The sequence below is a fragment of the Vicugna pacos genome, unplaced genomic scaffold, assembly GCF_048564905.1.
Source record: "Vicugna pacos unplaced genomic scaffold, VicPac4 scaffold_19, whole genome shotgun sequence".
Classification (NCBI taxonomy): Eukaryota; Metazoa; Chordata; class Mammalia; order Artiodactyla; family Camelidae; genus Vicugna; species Vicugna pacos.
This window is the reverse complement of record NW_027328740.1, coordinates 37,933,492-37,950,256: the sequence shown is the minus strand read 5'-3', so window position 1 is coordinate 37,950,256 and position 16,765 is coordinate 37,933,492. Positions and strand designations below refer to the sequence as shown.

Sequence of the window (16,765 nt, the reverse complement as noted above, 5' to 3'; positions counted from 1 at the left end):
TGAGAACCAGGTGTTCTTCTATCAGTGATGAGAACGCTTAATCATCCGATCATGTTGGGTAAAGCACTTGAATGCAACCAAGTCTGCACCCCCATGATAGATTGCCCCCGGGGGCTTGACTCAATTGAAAGACGGTCCACATAAGCTGTGTCTTTCATGTCATTGGCGACCTTTACCGTTCAGCTCACTATCTGACTTCTAATATTTACCTAGACTGTCTTGAAAAAGGGAGGCCTAATACAGATTCAAGTTCAGTCAAAGATTCCCCTCACTTACCACACTCCCTTCACCCCAGAGAAGACATAAACCCAGCATTTGCTGAATCTAGCGGAAGGCCATCGTTTCTTTGTGGGAGCTAAGTATTCAATTCCTATCTATTTCATACGAGAGTATTTGACCTTTATGGGGTTCCCTGTTGTTCACAGAGGATGAAGCTAGAGGAACTCTGATTCTAGGAGGGGCTTGCTCTTCTCTTACTGGCTTCATTGCAGCTCAGGTACTGATCCCTCAAAATGGATGCCTGAGTGGAGGGGAGGGAAGAGCAAGTGCTTGATAGCTAGGCCCAAACCTGGGAAAAGGCTTACCTGGGCTTGGTGCACTTTGATCTGAATGGCTTGGAATTGCCCCTTGGGTCGTGTGGATTATCTGACCTCTTTCAAGAACATGAGCGTTTTTATCATCTCTGCCATCTCTTCTCTTTAGACGTCAGGGATCTTGGACCCGTTCTTGGAGCAGAGAATTGAGGAACTTCCTCCAGTCCACGGTGGCCCTCCGTAGGTTTCTGCTAGTATGAGCGAGGTTCAATATGTCTCATGAATGCCTTTCGAGCCTGCTATCCTCTACAGCTGTCTCCAGGCCAGTATTCTCTATTGTAGCAGAACATCTCTCATCAATGTGTTCGCATCTCTCCTCAATCCGTGCAGCCATGTTTTCGGCCAGCTTCTCTTCGTGTCTCCCATAAAGTCGACTTCAACAGGACTGGGCAAGTCTGAAAGGACCTCGGAGCCTCTCCAGTAAGCTGAAGACAGGCAGATCTTCCACTGTCTGCCCTTTCAGGTTCTGGAAACTGACCCGTGAACTCAGGTCTTTGGGCAGCAGCAGTATCTCGAACTGACACAGCTTCCCGGACCAAAGACCTAAGCCAAGCTCCACAGAGGGCGGCAGCCCCTCCATCGCACTGATCCACCCACAGAACTCTGCCCGGTTACCTAGGATCCACCAGCCACAACAAGCCTCGCGGTACACACCAACATTCCACCTGGAATCCAACCGCTAACTGCCATCCCCAATGGCTGCTGCATCTTGTCAGTGTTGGGGGAGGGGCTGCATCCGGCGAGAGGTTCCTAAGGTAAATGTGATTCTACCCACTAGCGTCCCATGGGCCTTTGTTCTTCCCTCTTTCCTTTTGTTCAGATCTGTATGCACTGTAGCAACGGAGGGAAGTGTGTCCATTTTCAGTTGAATGTTTCACACGTCTTTAAACTTTCTAACAGTTCACAGTACACAGAGACCCACTAAGGGAAACTATTGTTCCTGTAATATGGGCACACCCGCAATACATAGCCGTCGGTTGATTTCTGCTGAAACACCCGCATTCACGGGACATCTATCCATTTGTTTCAAGGGGGCTGAAATTCCTAGGACTGATACAATCCCCAATGTGCACTTTACTGCCTGTCTCTTCTGATCTTAGTACACTTTTGCGGAGCTACTTTTCCTTGTTATAGGCTTGTGCCATTTCGTCTCGACGTAGTGTAGAAGATGGCATTCATTCATCCTGTTGGAAGACTTGCAAGGCTATATCACGGACTAGGAATCCATTGGATTCCAAATCGGCATTTGGGTTAGGTCACGATATGCTCATATGAATCAATATTTACGAATATAAATGCACGCCTCTGATTTCCGAATACAGGTGTGCTGAGTACATTCAAGCCGCGATACTGGGTCGATGCGTACTGAATGATCTTTGACATCACCTTGAGTAATTTCTTTTGAATATTCTTGTTACCCTACACTTTTTGTGTTGTTTGTTTGTTTGATTCTTTCTTGGTCTGCTTCTCGTTTGCTTTGCAAACACGTCAGGCCATGCATCTCTCCGTTTGCTTCCAACAGAGAGTCATATAAGCTGACTCCCTTAAGATAGTGCTTCCAATCCCCTATGATTTCCTGCTTCCCTCTCCCATCTTTAGGGTTTTGATGTCCTCCTTGCCTTCTTCTTGTTTCTTCTTTTCCACTCATGCTCTTCTTGCATTTCCAATAAGGGTTTTCTTCTTTCCATATCATCTTGCTGCTTATCCCTTCAGGGGAGAATTCTCAACCTTTCTTTTAGGATAAGTTTCGAACTGCTGAATTCTTTTAAGATTTGCAGGTCTGTGGCATTCTCTAGCTCTGCTGTTATTAGAAATGGTGGTCATGTGGCATAGGCTACCCTAGATGGCAGCATTTTGCCATTCAACCTATGGTCTATGTCCTGGCACTCCTCCCTGTCCTGCAATATTGCTGCTGAGATAGCAGCTGAAACCCCTCTGGAGGTTCTCTTGTGACTATGTTGCTTTCCTCCGGGCGCATTTTAAATCACTGGGATGCTCATGAACTTTGTTGATTTGGATCATACAGCTGCTGCTAAGTCTATTGGGATTCCACCTCTTTTGGACGCTGTGTACTTCCTGAATTCGCCTAGATGATTCTATCTTGGCTTTCAGCAAGTTTCAGTCCGATTTTTCTACACATAACTTTTCAAACATTGTTTGTTTCTTTATCTCTTGCTTTTCCATCTTGGACTCTTTCGAATTTTAGTCTTTCATGCCTTGTCTTCAACCAGGATTCAACAGCAATGTTTTCATTGGTTTGCACTTGCTTTCCTATGTGTGCTTCTGACCGAGGGATTTCTGTTCCCTTGTCTTTAAAGTGTTTCACGCATCCCTCTGCAATATCTCGTCTGCTTAGGACGGAATGTTAGCCCTGATATTTTCTCATCCACTGAGTTTTCTGAGATTATTTGGCTCATCTTTAGGCTTTCTCTACCCCTTTTCTGGTATTCTGCCTTTTGTGATTCTGAGACACTGTTGTTCTTCAGTGTTTCCCTCACCTCCATTTTCAATACTTGCTCTGGAGAGCGTTTTGCAGTCTAGTTGTCTGAAAGCTTATCTTTAGGGCCTTCAATCTCTTTGGAACTGAAAATGGTACTTCCTTTTCCTTTTACTGTATTTCTTCATCTCTACTGGTCAGGTAATTTCAGGTATCTAATGTAGACTTCTAGGGCTTGGTTAAGTGAAAACTTTAGACTCTTGGCTCTACACAATTGCATGGGATTTCTGTGAGGACAAATTTTCCTAGACTTTGATGCCATGTCCTGTTCCTGTGTGTGCTGTCTGGTCTATCTCCAGTTGCTGGTGTTGCCTTTGTTGTGATGAACACCCCATACTATTTCGATTTAGATAACCTCACTTTGATTACGCTTATCTCACAAATCTGAAAGAGCACAGGACACTTCCTCTGGTGGAAATGGAGCTTCTAAAGGTTCTCAGCTCTGCATTCTACTCTATGTTATTTTGGAGTGTTTCCAGAAGAGCAGAGTGTGAGTGCGCTTGTGCTTTGCAGTGCCACAGGAATGTCCCACTGAAACCAGTTCTTCCAAGAGCTTCTCTGTCTACAGAAACACCAGTGGAAGCATATCTATGGATGTCACACATCAGGGCCTGCTGGAATGATCCCGCAGCCCGAACTTGGTGTCCTCGCTGCCGAACAGTGCCGGTGCCATCCAAAATGTAGCATCCGCTTTTGAGAGATAAACTGAAGGAAATCCTTCCTCTTCTCACGCTGTGGTCTTGGACCACACTTCCTTGTCCTCTCATCCTTGTGGCACGGGTGCACGAAGGCAACCACAGAGCTGTTGCACATCCTGTGCCTCAAACCAAACCATAATCACAGCCCAGGTTATGAATGTAGCAGATCCTAAGGCTTTTCATTCTGAATTCAAACCCAAGGCCCCCTGGATCCCTCAGACCCGATGCACAATAACTCTGAATCAGCCCCACACATGCTCTATTGGCAAAATGCCAAATTGGTCTCTGGTCCTGCAGATGCACTGGCTGTGGCCATGGGACATATCGATAATTTCAACTGCGCGCGCCAGGGTGGTTGCTTGCTCATTGGGGTCCCAGGTCGGTTTGCTCTCTTGATAGGACCCACCACATCCCACAACGCACTCCAGATCCCTGAGACTCAGCGTGTGCCATCATCCGTATCCCTATCCCCACCTGAACGCTGCCTCTGCTACCTCAAATTTGGCAGCTCGGATCTTGGTCTCAGAATCAACTCTGGGGATATTTTGCACTGGATTCTTTGAGTTCTGTCAGCCAAGCATCTGCTGTGCACTCTTCTAACACTCAGCGCATCACCTTCAATCCCATGTCTCCTGTCCGCTTGAGAGTGTGCGTCCAAGTTAAAGAGAGTTTCACCTTTACTGCTCCATCAACAGGGCTCAGACCATGCACTGGTATCCATTCCCTGCTTTTCCTTCTCCTGCTTCCAGGTGTTCTGAGGCCTCATCCTGTCTTTGGAAGTAACAGACCTCTCTTCGGCAAGTGTCCTGTGCCAAGGGCTGGGTGAGTGGATGTTTCCATTGCTGTGTTCATGGGAGCGAGTGAGCGCAGGTTGCACTGCTTCTCTGTCAACTGGGCATCGATGAATCAACACTTTCCAGATACATTTCACAGAAATGTGATTTTTTTTTATCTCTTTGTTTCTATACAGCCGTGGTGGGAGGGATTGTCCAAAGACTCCAGTTTTGACATTGTGTTAATGTCTCATTTGCAGTCTTTAAAAATTTAATAGAATTTATATAAATGTTTTGGGAGTTATACGAAAATGAAGTTAGTTTCTGAAACATACTAAATCGACCTAGAAGCCAGACTTGTAATTTCGGTAACATTTTGTCAGCTCTAAGGAAAACATAGACAGATAAAATGCAAAGTAGCAGTCCGAACTGTTAAAGGGGTCATGTCAACTCTTTACTGTTGAAGCCTCCGAAACCAACAGGAACCATGAAATAACTAATGGAAACATGAAATAACCCCCAAGCTTGGATTCACTTGTGCATGTGGTGCCCTTTACTCCCGATGACACCTACTGGTCAATGTTGGCATTTCAAGGTGTAACATCCCTCTCAAGGAAAATACAAGAGAAAACGAACAAAATATATACATTTAGCTTTGAATCCAAAGAACCTAGAGGCATTATAGCTATGAGAATCCTGCTGCAGCTATGCTACGCTACTGAGAACCAGGTGTTCTTCTATCAGTGATGAGAACGCTTAATCATCCGATCATGTTGGGTAAAGCACTTGAATGCAACCAAGTCTGCACCCCCATGATAGATTGCCCCCGGGGGCTTGACTCAATTGAAAGACGGTCCACATAAGCTGTGTCTTTCATGTCATTGGCGACCTTTACCGTTCAGCTCACTATCTGACTTCTAATATTTACCTAGACTGTCTTGAAAAAGGGAGGCCTAATACAGATTCAAGTTCAGTCAAAGATTCCCCTCACTTACCACACTCCCTTCACCCCAGAGAAGACATAAACCCAGCATTTGCTGAATCTAGCGGAAGGCCATCGTTTCTTTGTGGGAGCTAAGTATTCAATTCCTATCTATTTCATATGAGAGTATTTGACCTTTATGGGGTTCCCTGTTGTTCACAGAGGATGAAGCTAGAGGAACTCTGATTCTAGGAGGGGCTTGCTCTTCTCTTACTGGCTTCATTGCAGCTCAGGTTCTGATCCCTCAAAATGGATGCCTGAGTGGAGGGGAGGGAAGAGCAAGTGCTTGATAGCTAGGCCCAAACCTGGGAAAAGGCTTACCTGGGCTTGGTGCACTTTGATCTGAATGGCTTGGAATTGCCCCTTGGGTCGTGTGGATTATCTGACCTCTTTCAAGAACATGAGCGTTTTTATCATCTCTGCCATCTCTTCTCTTTAGACGTCAGGGATCTTGGACCCGTTCTTGGAGCAGAGAATTGAGGAACTTCCTCCAGTCCACGGTGGCCCTCCGTAGGTTTCTGCTAGTATCAGCGAGGTTCAATATGTCTCATGAATGCCTTTCGAGCCTGCTATCCTCTACAGCTGTCTCCAGGCCAGTATTCTCTATTGTAGCAGAACATCTCTCATCAATGTGTTCGCATCTCTCCTCAATCCGTGCAGCCATGTTTTCGGCCAGCTTCTCTTCATGTCTCCCATAAAGTCGACTTCAACAGGACTGGGCAAGTCTGAAAGGACCTCGGAGCCTCTCCAGTAAGCTGAACACAGGCAGATCTTCCACTGTCTGCCCTTTCAGGTTCTGGAAACTGACCCGTGAACTCAGGTCTTTGGGCAGCAGCAGTATCTCGAACTGACACAGCTTCCCGGACCAAAGACCTAAGCCAAGCTCCCCAGAGGGCGGCAGCCCCTCCATCGCACTGATCCACCCACAGAACTCTGCCCGGTTACCTAGGATCCACCAGCCACAACAAGCCTCGCGGTACACACCAACATTCCACCTGGAATCCAACCGCTAACTGCCATCCCCAATGGCTGCTGCATCTTGTCAGTGTTGGGGGAGGGGCTGCATCCGGCGAGAGGTTCCTAAGGTAAATGTGATTCTACCCACTAGCGTCCCATGGGCCTTTGTTCTTCCCTCTTTCCTTTTGTTCAGATCTGTATGCACTGTAGCAACGGAGGGAAGTGTGTCCATTTTCAGTTGAATGTTTCACACGTCTTTAAACTTTCTAACAGTTCACAGTACACAGAGACCCACTAAGGGAAACTATTGTTCCTGTAATATGGGCACACCCGCAATACATAGCCGTCGGTTGATTTCTGCTGAAACACCCGCATTCACGGGACAACTATCCATTTGTTTCAAGGGGGCTGAAATTCCTAGGACTGATACAATCCCCAATGTGCACTTTACTGCCTGTCTCTTTTGATCTTAGTACACTTTTGCGGAGCTACTTTTCCTTGTTATAGGCTTGTGCCATTTCTTCTCGACGTAGTGTAGAAGATGGCATTCATTCATCCTGTTGGAAGACTTGCAAGGCTATATCACGGACTAGGAATCCATTGGATTCCAAATCGGCATTTGGGTTAGGTCACGATATGCTCATATGAATCAGTATTTACGAATATAAATGCACCCCTCGGATTTCCGAATACAGGTGTGCTGAGTACATTCAAGCCGCGATACTGGGTCGATGCGTACTGATGATCTTTGACATCACCTTGAGTAATTTCTTTTGAATATTCATGTTACCCTACCCTTTTTGTGTTGTTTGTTTGTTTGATTCTTTCTTGGTCTGCTTCTCGTTTGCTTTGCAAACACGTCAGGCCATGCATCTCTCCGTTTGCTTCCAACAGAGAGTCATATAAGCTGACTCCCTTAAGATAGTGCTTCCAATCCCCTATGATTTCCTGCTTCCCTCTCCCATCTTTAGGGTTTTGATGTCCTCCTTGCCTTCTTCTTGTTTCTTCTTTTCCACTCATGCTCTTCTTGCATTTCCAATAAGGGTTTTCTTCTTTCCATTTCATCTTGCTGCTTATCCCTTCAGGGGAGAATTCTCAACCTTTCTTTTAGGATAAGTTTCGAACTGCTGAATTCTTTTAAGATTTGCAGGTCTGTGGCATTCTCTAGCTCTGCTGTTATTAGAAATGGTGGTCATGTGGCATAGGCTACCCTAGATGGCAGCATTTTGCCATTCAAGCTATGGTCTATGTCCTGGCACTCCTCCCTGTCCTGCAATATTGCTGCTGAGATAGCAGCTGAAACCCCTCTGGAGGTTCTCTTGTGACTATGTTGCTTTCCTCCAGGCGCATTTTAAATCACTGGGATGCTCATGAACTTTGTTGATTTGGATCATACAGCTGCTGCTAAGTCTATTGGGATTCCACCTCTTTTGGACGCTGTGTACTTCCTGAATTCGCCTAGATGATTCTATCTTGGCTTTCAGCAAGTTTCAGTCTGATTTTTCTACACATAACTTTTCAAACATTGTTTGTTTCTTTATCTCTTGCTTTTCCATCTGGGACTCTTTCGAATTTTAGTCTTTCATGCCTTGTCTTCAACCAGGATTCAACAGCAATGTTTTCATTGGTTTGCACTTGCTTTCCTATGTGTGCTTCTGACCGAGGGATTTCTGTTCCCCTGTCTTTAAATTGTTTCACGCGTCCCTCTGCAATATCTCGTCTGCTTAGGACGGAATGTTAGCCCTGATATTTTCTCATCCACTGAGTTTTCTGAGATTATTTGGCTCATCTATAGGCTTTCTCTACCCCTTTTCTGGTATTCTGCCTTTTGTGATTCTGAGACACTGTTGTTCTTCAGTGTTTCCCTCACCTCCATTTTCAATACTTGCTCTGGAGAGCGTTTTGCAGTCTAGTTGTCTGAAAGCTTATCTTTAGGGCCTTCAATCTCTTTGGAACTGAAAATGGTACTTCCGTTTCCTTTTACTGTATTTCTTCATCTCTACTGGTCAGGTAATTTCAGGTATCTAATGTAGACTTCTAGGGCTTGGTTAAGTGAAAACTTTAGACTCTTGGCTCTACACAATTGCATGGGATTTCTGTGAGGACAAATTTTCCTAGACTTTGATGCCATGTCCTGTTCCTGTGTGTGCTGTCTGGTCTATCTCCAATTGCTGGTGTTGCCTTTGTTGTGATGAACACCCCATACTATTTCGATTTAGATAACCTCACTTTGATTACGCTTATCTCACAAATCTGAAAGAGCACAGGACACTTCCTCTGGTGGAAATGGAGCTTCTAAAGGTTCTCAGCTCTGCATTCTACTCTATGTTATTTTGGAGTGTTTCCAGAAGAGCAGAGTGTGAGTGCGCTTGTGCTTTGTAGTGCCACGGGAATGTCCCACTGAAACCAGTTCTTCCAAGAGCTTCTCTGTCTACAGAAACACCAGTGGAAGCATATCTATGGATGTCACACATCAGGGCCTGCTGGAATGATCCCGCAGCCCGAACTTGGTGTCCTCGCTGCCGAACAGTGCCGGTGCCATCCAAAATGTAGCATCCGCTTTTGAGAGATAAACTGAAGGAAATCCTTCCTCTTCTCACGCTGTGGTCTTGGACCACACTTCCTTGTCCTCTCATCCTTGTGGCACGGGTGCACGAAGGCAACCACAGAGCTGTTGCACATCCTGTGCCTCAAACCAAACCATAATCACAGCCCAGGTTATGAATGTAGCAGATCCTAAGGCTTTTCATTCTGAATTCAAACCCAAGGCCCCCTGGATCCCTCAGACCCGATCCACAATATCTCTGATTCAGCCCCACACATGCTCTATTGGCAAAATGCCAAAATGGTCTATGGTCCTGCAGATGCACTGGGTGTGGCCATGGGACATATCGATAATTTCAACTGCGCGCACCAGGGTGGTTGCTTGTTCATTGGGGTCCCAGGTCGGTTTGCTCTCTTGATAGGACCCACCACATCCCACAACGCACTCCAGATCCCTGAGACTCAGCCTCTGCCACCATCCGTAGCCCTATCCCTCCCTGAACGCTGCCTCTGCTACCTCAAATTTGGCAGCTCAGATCTTGGTCTCAGAATCAACTGTGGGGATATTTTGCACTGGATTCTTTGAGTTCTGTCAGCCAAGCATCTGCTGTGCACTCTTCTAACACTCAGCGCATCACCTTCAATCCCATGTCTCCTGTCCGCTTGAGAGTGTGCGTCCAAGTTAAAGAGAGTTTCACCTTTACTGCTCCATCAACAGGGCTCAGACCATGCACTGGTATCCATTCCCTGCTTTTCCTTCTCCTGCTTCCAGGTGTTCTGAGGCCTCATCCTGTCTTTGGAAGTAACAGACCTCTCTTCGGCAAGTGTCCTGTGCCAAGGGCTGGGTGAGTGGATGTTTCCATTGCTGTGTTCATGGGAGCGAGTGAGCGCAGGTTGCACTGCTTCTCTGTCAACTGGGCATCGATGAATCAACACTTTCCAGATACATTTCACAGAAATGTGATTTTTTTTTATCTCTTTGTTTCTATACAGCCGTGGTGGGAGGGATTGTCCAAAGACTCCAGTTTTGACATTGTGTTAATGTCTCATTTGCAGTCTTTAAAAATTTAATAGAATTTATATAAATGTTTTGGGAGTTATACGAAAATGAAGTTAGTTTCTGAAACATACTAAATCGACCTAGAAGCCAGACTTGTAATTTCGGTAACATTTTGTCAGCTCTAAGGAAAACATAGACAGATAAAATGCAAAGTAGCAGTCCGAACTGTTAAAGGGGTCATGTCAACTCTTTACTGTTGAAGCCTCCGAAACCAACAGGAACCATGAAATAACTAATGGAAACATGAAATAACCCCCAAGCTTGGATTCACTTGTGCATGTGGTGCCCTTTACTCCCGATGACACCTACTGGTCAATGTTGGCATTTCAAGGTGTAACATCCCTCTCAAGGAAAATACAAGAGAAAACGAACAAAATATATACATTTAGCTTTGAATCCAAAGAACCTAGAGGCATTATAGCTATGAGAACCCTGCTGCAGCTATGCTACGCTACTGAGAACCAGGTGTTCTTCTATCAGTGATGAGAACGCTTAATCATCCGATCATGTTGGGTAAAGCACTTGAATGCAACCAAGTCTGCACCCCCATGATAGATTGCCCCCGGGGGCTTGACTCAATTGAAAGACGGTCCACATAAGCTGTGTCTTTCATGTCATTGGCGACCTTTACCGTTCAGCTCACTATCTGACTTCTAATATTTACCTAGACTGTCTTGAAAAAGGGAGGCCTAATACAGATTCAAGTTCAGTCAAAGATTCCCCTCACTTACCACACTCCCTTCACCCCAGAGAAGACATAAACCCAGCATTTGCTGAATCTAGCGGAAGGCCATCGTTTCTTTGTGGGAGCTAAGTATTCAATTCCTATCTATTTCATATGAGAGTATTTGACCTTTATGGGGTTCCCTGTTGTTCACAGAGGATGAAGCTAGAGGAACTCTGATTCTAGGAGGGGCTTGCTCTTCTCTTACTGGCTTCATTGCAGCTCAGGTTCTGATCCCTCAAAATGGATGCCTGAGTGAAGGGGAGGGAAGAGCAAGTGCTTGATAGCTAGGCCCAAACCTGGGAAAAGGCTTACCTGGGCTTGGTGCACTTTGATCTGAATGGCTTGGAATTGCCCCTTGGGTCGTGTGGATTATCTGACCTCTTTCAAGAACATGAGCGTTTTTATCATCTCTGCCATCTCTTCTCTTTAGACGTCAGGGATCTTGGACCCGTTCTTGGAGCAGAGAATTGAGGAACTTCCTCCAGTCCACGGTGGCCCTCCGTAGGTTTCTGCTAGTATCAGCGAGGTTCAATATGTCTCATGAATGCCTTTCGAGCCTGCTATCCTCTACAGCTGTCTCCAGGCCAGTATTCTCTATTGTAGCAGAACATCTCTCATCAATGTGTTCGCATCTCTCCTCAATCCGTGCAGCCATGTTTTCGGCCAGCTTCTCTTCGTGTCTCCCATAAAGTCGACTTCAACAGGACTGGGCAAGTCTGAAAGGACCTCGGAGCCTCTCCAGTAAGCTGAAGACAGGCAGATCTTCCACTGTCTGCCCTTTCAGGTTCTGGAAACTGACCCGTGAACTCAGGTCTTTGGGCAGCAGCAGTATCTCGAACTGACACAGCTTCCCGGACCAAAGACCTAAGCCAAGCTCCACAGAGGGCGGCAGCCCCTCCATCGCACTGATCCACCCACAGAACTCTGCCCGGTTACCTAGGATCCACCAGCCACAACAAGCCTCGCGGTACACACCAACATTCCACCTGGAATCCAACCGCTAACTGCCATCCCCAATGGCTGCTGCATCTTGTCAGTGTTGGGGGAGGGGCTGCATCCGGCGAGAGGTTCCTAAGGTAAATGTGATTCTACCCACTAGCGTCCCATGGGCCTTTGTTCTTCCCTCTTTCCTTTTGTTCAGATCTGTATGCACTGTAGCAACGGAGGGAAGTGTGTCCATTTTCAGTTGAATGTTTCACACGTCTTTAAACTTTCTAACAGTTCACAGTACACAGAGACCCACTAAGGGAAACTATTGTTCCTGTAATATGGGCACACCCGCAATACATAGCCGTCGGTTGATTTCTGCTGAAACACCCGCATTCACGGGACAACTATCCATTTGTTTCAAGGGGGCTGAAATTCCTAGGACTGATACAATCCCCAATGTGCACTTTACTGCCTGTCTCTTCTGATCTTAGTACACTTTTGCGGAGCTACTTTTCCTTGTTATAGGCTTGTGCCATTTCGTCTCGACGTAGTGTAGAAGATGGCATTCATTCATCCTGTTGGAAGACTTGCAAGGCTATATCACGGACTAGGAATCCATTGGATTCCAAATCGGCATTTGGGTTAGGTCACGATATGCTCAAATGAATCAATATTTACGAATATAAATGCACGCCTCTGATTTCCGAATACAGGTGTGCTGAGTACATTCAAGCCGCGATACTGGGTCGATGCGTACTGAATGATCCTTGACATCACCTTGAGTAATTTCTTTTGAATATTCATGTTACCCTACCCTTTTTGTGTTGTTTGTTTGTTTGATTCTTTCTTGGTCTGCTTCTCGTTTGCTTTGCAAACACGTCAGGCCATGCATCTCTCCGTTTGCTTCCAACAGAGAGTCATATAAGCTGACTCCCTTAAGATAGTGCTTCCAATCCCCTATGATTTCCTGCTTCCCTCTCCCATCTTAAGGGTTTTGATGTCCTCCTTGCTTTCTTCTTGTTTCTTCTTTTCCACTCATGCTCTTCTTGCATTTCCAATAAGGGTTTTCTTCTTTCCATTTCATCTTGCTGCTAATCCCTTCAGGGGAGAATTCTCAACCTTTCTCTTAGGATAAGTTTCGAACTGCTGAATTCTTTTAAGATTTGCAGGTCTCTGGCATTCTCTAGCTCTGCTGTTATTAGAAATGGTGGTCATGTGGCATAGGCTACCCTAGATGGCAGCATTTTGCCATTCAAGCTATGGTCTATGTCCTGGCACTCCTCCCTGTCCTGCAATATTGCTGCTGAGATAGCAGCTGAAACCCCTCTGGAGGTTCTCTTGTGACTATGTTGCTTTCCTCCAGGCGCATTTTAAATCACTGGGATGCTCATGAACTCTGTTGATTTGGATCATACAGCTGCTGCTAAGTCTATTCGGATTCCACCTCTTTTGGACGCTGTGTACTTCCTGAATTCGCCTAGATGATTCTATCTTGGCTTTCAGCAAGTTTCAGTCTGATTTTTCTACACATAACTTTTCAAACATTGTTTGTTTCTTTATCTCTTGCTTTTCCATCTGGGACTCTTTCGAATTTTAGTCTTTCATGCCTTGTCTTCAACCATGATTCAACAGCAATGTTTTCATTGGTTTGCACTTGCTTTGCTATGTGTGCTTCTGACCCAGGGATTTGTGTTCCCCTGTCTTCAAAGTCATTCACGCGTCCCTCTGCAATATCTCGTCTGCTTAGGACGGAATGTTAGCCCTGATATTTTCTCATCCACTGAGTTTTCTGAGATTATTTGGCTCGTCTTTAGGCTTTCTCTTCCCCTTTTCTGGTATTCTGCCTTTTGTGATTCTGAGACACTGTTGTTCTTCAGTGTTTCCCTCACCTCCATTTTCAATACTTGCTCTGGAGAGCGTTTTGCAGTCTAGTTGTCTGAAAGCTTATCTTTAGGGCCTTCAATCTCTTTGGAACTGAAAATGGTACTTCCTTTTCCTTTTACTGTATTTCTTCATCTCTACTGGTCAGGTAATTTCAGGTATCTAATGTAGACTTCTAGGGCTTGGTTAAGTGAAAACTTTAGACTCTTGGCTCTACACAATTGCATGGGATTTCTGTGAGGACAAATTTTCCTAGACTTTGATGCCATGTCCTGTTCCTGTGTGTGCTGTCTGGTCTATCTCCAATTGCTGGTGTTGCCTTTGTTGTGATGAACACCCCATACTATTTCGATTTAGATAACCTCACTTTGATTACGCTTATCTCACAAATCTGAAAGAGCACAGGACACTTCCTCTGGTGGAAATGGAGCTTCTAAAGGTTCTCAGCTCTGCATTCTACTCTATGTTATTTTGGAGTGTTTCCAGAAGAGCAGAGTGTGAGTGCGCTTGTGCTTTGTAGTGCCACGGGAATGTCCCACTGAAACCAGTTCTTCCAAGAGCTTCTCTGTCTACAGAAACACCAGTGGAAGCATATCTATGGATGTCACACATCAGGGCCTGCTGGAATGATCCCGCAGCCCGAACTTGGTGTCCTCGCTGCCGAACAGTGCCGGTGCCATCCAAAATGTAGCATCCGCTTTTGAGAGATAAACTGAAGGAAATCCTTCCTCTTCTCATGCTGTGGTCTTGGACCACACTTCCTTGTCCTCTCATCCTTGTGGCACGGGTACACGAAGACAACCACAGAGCTGTTGAACATCCTGTGCCTCAAACCAAACCATAATCACAGCCCAGGTTATGAATGTAGTAGATCCTAAGGCTTTTCATTCTGAATTCAAACCCAAGGCCCCCTGGATCCCTCAGACCCGATGCACAATATCTCTGATTCAGCCCCACACATGCTCTATTGGCAAAATGCCAAATTGGTCTCTGGTCCTGCAGATGCACTGGCTGTGGCCATGGGACATATCGATAATTTCAACTGCGCGCGCCAGGGTGGTTGCTTGCTCATTGGGGTCCCAGGTCGGTTTGCTCTCTTGATAGGACCCACCACATCCCACAACGCACTCCAGATCCCTGAGACTCAGCGTGTGCCATCATCCGTATCCCTATCCCCACCTGAACGCTGCCTCTGCTACCTCAAATTTGGCAGCTCGGATCTTGGTCTCAGAATCAACTCTGGGGATATTTTGCACTGGATTCTTTGAGTTCTGTCAGCCAAGCATCTGCTGTGCACTCTTCTAACACTCAGCGCATCACCTTCAATCCCATGTCTCCTGTCCGCTTGAGAGTGTGCGTCCAAGTTAAAGAGAGTTTCACCTTTACTGCTCCATCAACAGGGCTCAGACCATGCACTGGTATCCATTCCCTGCTTTTCCTTCTCCTGCTTCCAGGTGTTCTGAGGCCTCATCCTGTCTTTGGAAGTAACAGACCTCTCTTCGGCAAGTGTCCTGTGCCAAGGGCTGGGTGAGTGGATGTTTCCATTGCTGTGTTCATGGGAGCGAGTGAGCGCAGGTTGCACTGCTTCTCTGTCAACTGGGCATCGATGAATCAACACTTTCCAGATACATTTCACAGAAATGTGATTTTTTTTTATCTCTTTGTTTCTATACAGCCGTGGTGGGAGGGATTGTCCAAAGACTCCAGTTTTGACATTGTGTTAATGTCTCATTTGCAGTCTTTAAAAATTTAATAGAATTTATATAAATGTTTTGGGAGTTATACAAAAATGAAGTTAGTTTCTGAAACATACTAAATCGACCTAGAAGCCAGACTTGTAATTTCGGTAACATTTTGTCAGCTCTAAGGAAAACATAGACAGATAAAATGCAAAGTAGCAGTCCGAACTGTTAAAGGGGTCATGTCAACTCTTTACTGTTGAAGCCTCCGAAACCAACAGGAACCATGAAATAACTAATGGAAACATGAAATAACCCCCAAGCTTGGATTCACTTGTGCATGTGGTGCCCTTTACTCCCGATGACACCTACTGGTCAATGTTGGCATTTCAAGGTGTAACATCCCTCTCAAGGAAAATACAAGAGAAAACGAACAAAATATATACATTTAGCTTTGAATCCAAAGAACCTAGAGGCATTATAGCTATGAGAACCCTGCTGCAGCTATGCTACGCTACTGAGAACCAGGTGTTCTTCTATCAGTGATGAGAACGCTTAATCATCCGATCATGTTGGGTAAAGCACTTGAATGCAACCAAGTCTGCACCCCCATGATAGATTGCCCCCGGGGGCTTGACTCAATTGAAAGACGGTCCACATAAGCTGTGTCTTTCATGTCATTGGCGACCTTTACCGTTCAGCTCACTATCTGACTTCTAATATTTACCTAGACTGTCTTGAAAAAGGGAGGCCTAATACAGATTCAAGTTCAGTCAAAGATTCCCCTCACTTACCACACTCCCTTCACCCCAGAGAAGACATAAACCCAGCATTTGCTGAATCTAGCGGAAGGCCATCGTTTCTTTGTGGGAGCTAAGTATTCAATTCCTATCTATTTCATATGAGAGTATTTGACCTTTATGGGGTTCCCTGTTGTTCACAGAGGATGAAGCTAGAGGAACTCTGATTCTAGGAGGGGCTTGCTCTTCTCTTACTGGCTTCATTGCAGCTCAGGTTCTGATCCCTCAAAATGGATGCCTGAGTGGAGGGGAGGGAAGAGCAAGTGCTTGATAGCTAGGCCCAAACCTGGGAAAAGGCTTACCTGGGCTTGGTGCACTTTGATCTGAATGGCTTGGAATTGCCCCTTGGGTCGTGTGGATTATCTGACCTCTTTCAAGAACATGAGCGTTTTTATCATCTCTGCCATCTCTTCTCTTTAGACGTCAGGGATCTTGGACCCGTTCTTGGAGCAGAGAATTGAGGAACTTCCTCCAGTCCACGGTGGCCCTCCGTAGGTTTCTGCTAGTATCAGCGAGGTTCAATATGTCTCATGAATGCCTTTCGAGCCTGCTATCCTCTACAGCTGTCTCCAGGCCAGTATTCTCTATTGTAGCAGAACATCTCTCATCAATGTGTTCGCATCTCTCCTCAATCCGTGCAGCCA

At 45.7% G+C, this 16,765-nt stretch overlaps 3 long non-coding RNA genes across 3 annotated transcripts; all 3 read left to right on the top strand.

Annotated features, from left to right (window-relative positions):
- The first annotated feature begins 1,237 nt into the window (after positions 1 to 1,237).
- Positions 1,238 to 6,165, top strand: LOC140693403 (uncharacterized). The gene is made up of 3 exons (XR_012069139.1): positions 1,238 to 1,348; positions 4,538 to 4,610; positions 5,983 to 6,165. It is a non-coding gene; the product is annotated as an uncharacterized lncRNA (long non-coding RNA).
- A 352-nt stretch (positions 6,166 to 6,517) lies between these two features.
- LOC140693402 (uncharacterized) lies at positions 6,518 to 11,444 on the top strand. The gene is made up of 3 exons (XR_012069138.1): positions 6,518 to 6,628; positions 9,817 to 9,889; positions 11,262 to 11,444. It is a non-coding gene; the product is annotated as an uncharacterized lncRNA (long non-coding RNA).
- Positions 11,445 to 11,796: 352 nt separating this feature from the next.
- On the top strand, positions 11,797 to 16,724 carry LOC140693401 (uncharacterized). The gene is made up of 3 exons (XR_012069137.1): positions 11,797 to 11,907; positions 15,097 to 15,169; positions 16,542 to 16,724. It is a non-coding gene; the product is annotated as an uncharacterized lncRNA (long non-coding RNA).
- The last annotated feature ends 41 nt before the right edge of the window (positions 16,725 to 16,765 follow it).